This window comes from Dama dama, chromosome 33 (genome assembly GCF_033118175.1).
Source record: "Dama dama isolate Ldn47 chromosome 33, ASM3311817v1, whole genome shotgun sequence".
Classification (NCBI taxonomy): Eukaryota; Metazoa; Chordata; class Mammalia; order Artiodactyla; family Cervidae; genus Dama; species Dama dama.
Window position 1 is genome coordinate 17,264,088 of NC_083713.1, and position 3,597 is coordinate 17,267,684.

The window sequence follows — 3,597 nt, forward strand, 5'->3', positions numbered from 1 at the left end:
GAGTGCTTAACCAGAGAAGAAAAGTGGCTCCCGAGAGCGCCTATCCCCTGCCCTGCTCCCGCCTCCATCTTTAAGGTCCCAGACTCAAACCTTGCCCCCACGCCTGCAACTCATCCTCAAGTTGAAGAGGATTGAAATGCTTTTTCCTCCTCCAGCCAGGCAGATGTGCTTAGAAAGTAACATGATCAGGAGACAAGATGAATACTTACTCAGTTTTTTAAAAGATAGGATTTTGTAAAAATAACATAGCATTCAATTCTACAAATGTGTCACTTGTATTTCAAACATGATTAATTTTGGAAACCCACCAAAATACTTTTTCAATCACTTTTAAATACAGAGGATGCTATAGAAAACTTCCTATCTCTGTGCTGGTTATCTCAATGGAGATGTCAGCTTCTAAACTAATTCACTTAATCTCTCAATGCTAAAGTGGAATTGGGATTTATACTTTACTATTTTCCATTATAAGCATGAAGTAAGAAATTACTTCACATCAAGGGACAAAGCAGGTCAAACAGTTTTCTCTCAATTATTGGTAAAAGTTTGGCTCTCCAAAAAAGTTTATTGTTCATGGTTTAGGTGAGCAAGGAGAGACCTCTAGCAAAGATACGTGTTCTGAATATGAGCTGAATTCTATCAGAGGAGCTTCTTGGTGTTTTTCGTTTCCTGGGGAGTTCCAGAAGTACTAAAATTATATCGAGACAAAGTGTTTATGTTTCAAAAGTGCAGGCTCTGCATTCCAGGCTACACACTGAGGGTTCTCAAAACAGAGCCAGCTTTTACTGAAACTTGGAAATAAGGATAACTCACAAGGACTTGGACTAGTACATACTGGAAAAATAGAAGATAACCCAGGAGCCAGCTAAAAAGGGAACAACCTAACCCAGGAGTTTCATGGTAAATTCTTAAGACTTTGTGGGCCATATAGTCTCTGTTGCAAGCTCTGCTACTGAGGTTCAAAAGCAAACACTAACATTACATACATGAGTGAGCACTGTTCCAATAAAACTTTATTTACAAAGACAGGAGGAAGGCTGGATTTAGCCTTTGGGCTATAGTTTGCCTGTCTTCATGGATCTAATCAAACGCTCCCCACCTAGTTTGAATTATTTCATCATTTCTTGGATTTAATGAAATAGATGGTTTTGGTAGCATAGAGAAATTAACTACTAAGAAAATTTAGATTTGTGCTTAAAAGAGTACCTTGCTTAAAATTTTACCTTTAGAAGTTCAATTTATGTGTTGAACATTGTTCTCTTTAGGAATCTGCTTAAAATGCAAGGGCTTAGGAAATACATCCTTAGTATTAATTAAGTACTAATATATTAATTAGTATTAACTAACTAATATTAAGTACTAACTAATATATCCTTAGTATTAGTTAAGTAGCTAGGTCTGAAAGAGGCCCTAGAAGCTGCCAGAGAATATATAGTACCTAGCATAAAGAAAAGGGGATTGAAAGGGGAGAGCCATGAAACGGACGTGTCTGTCTCCTGGCTTTAAACAATTATCCATAGGATCCATTTGACCATCCAGTAATATTTTTTTGTTGTTGTTCCTGCAAAGGCATATTCTTAGGAATAAAGTCCTACATGAATGAGTGCTCGGATATCCAGACCGAGGGTGCCACTTTGTTCACTGCACACCCATTCTGCACAAACACAGATTTAGTTGCAAGGCTCAGGGCTAGGAAATGAAGGTAAGAAGTGGAATAGGGTAATCCAGCAGGGAAAATCCACATATAATACAAAATGGCAGAATCTACAAAGGAAGCAAGAACAAAGGGTAATTCTTTTTAAAAGTCCCTCAAACCGCCGGTCTCATTTCTCTCTGCCCCCGCCTCCCCCAGTTCATTCTAGTTTCATGTATTGAAATGTGTTCCTAGGGCTAATTATTACTTATTTTTAAAGCTGGCGTGACAGTAATAGTGAAAAACTATAAATATGGTGGTTGGTAGTTGGTAAAACCTTACTTACTCCTTGCTATTTCCTTAGTATTTCCATTTAAGTTGCTCAAACTAGAAAAAGATACTAGGAAGTGTTGCTCATGCATTAAAACCCCCTTGTGTGTTTAACCCATTCACCATAAGCTTGATTTACAACAGCTTCCCTTGCTTGATGAATCCCACATGCCCCATAATTTAAACATCTTAATGTGCCTCTCACTGGAGTGCCTTTTTATTTGAATTTAAATTGATTCTGAAACTGCTCCCAGTTAGAAGTTTGTGTTTGGTAAGCCATAGCTTACAGTGGAATACGGTCACACCAAGGTCCAATCTGCAAAGTATCTGATGGAGGTTCAATTGCTACCATAATTAACCTAGGTCAGGTTAATTTAACCATAGAATATATACTCTGGTGACTGTTTAATCTGCCACAAATAAATGAATAGCAAAGATCCTGAGCCACTTGACAAGTGAAATACAGTTTGTTCATATAAATACAGAAGAACCTCAAGTTCATTTCTGGATTTGTGCAACTTACGCTTTTTGAAGAATTTTCAATAAAAGGCAGACAAGATTTTTGTAGCATTCTAAACTTGAGAGCAATCATCCTTGTCTAGTCCAGATAAAACCAAACTTAAACCATTTTTAAAAAGTGGTTTATCATTTCTCCTATTCAAAAAGAGTATGCTGGAAGTCATTTAATGATTCTTCCAGTGATATGGACAAGCTTGCAAACAAAAATGGGAACATAATGAGGCAATGGGTGCACAAAATGTCCAGAGAGGAGAGGCCTGAGCCTGCTGAGAGCTGAGGGCTCCACAGAGGATTCAGCCCTGGCCCCTGACTAGCATCACCACAGCCATGTTGATGCAGATCCTCCCCCTAAAACACAGAGGATGGTGATTCTGATCCATGTAAACAGGCCCACCCTCTTGGACAATTGATTTTTTATCTCCAGAAATTAGGTGGCCTTAAAAATTCCTCAGGCTTGTGCTTGGATTGGCAGCATATATACTAAAATTTGAACAATACAGAGAAGATTGGCATGGCCCCTGTGCAAGGATGACATGCAAATTCATGAAGCATTCCATATATTTAAAGAATATTACAAGAGATAAGGAAGGACACTACATAATGATCAAGGGATCAATCCAAGAGGAAGACATAACAATTGTAAATATCTATGCACCCAACATAGGAGCACCTCAATATATAAGACAAACCCTAACAGACATAAAAGGAGAAATTGACAGTAACACAATAGTAGTAGGAAATTTACCGCCCCACTCACACCAATGGACAGATCATCAAAACAGAAAATTCATAAGGAAACACATGTTAAATGATACATTAGATGAGATGGATTTCATTCATATCTTCAAGACATTCCATCCAAATGCAGAAGAATACACTTTCTTCTCAAGTGTACATGGTATATTCTCCAGGATAGACCCCATCTTGGGTCACAAATCAAACCTCAGTAAATTTAAGAAAATTGAAATCATATAAAGCATCTTCTCTGACCACAGTGCTATGAGACTACATATCAATTACAAGAAAAAAAAAAAAAAAAACCTGTAAGAAACACAAACACATGGAGATTAAACAACACGTTTCTAAATAACCAACATGTGACTAAAGAAATCAAA

General features: G+C 37.5%; 1 non-coding gene across 1 annotated transcript; it reads left to right on the plus strand.

Annotated features, from left to right (window-relative positions):
- Positions 1-2,938: 2,938 nt before the first annotated feature.
- On the plus strand, positions 2,939-3,045 carry LOC133051317 (U6 spliceosomal RNA). The gene has a single exon (XR_009691822.1). It is a non-coding gene; the product is annotated as a U6 spliceosomal RNA (small nuclear RNA).
- Positions 3,046-3,597: the final 552 nt, after the last annotated feature.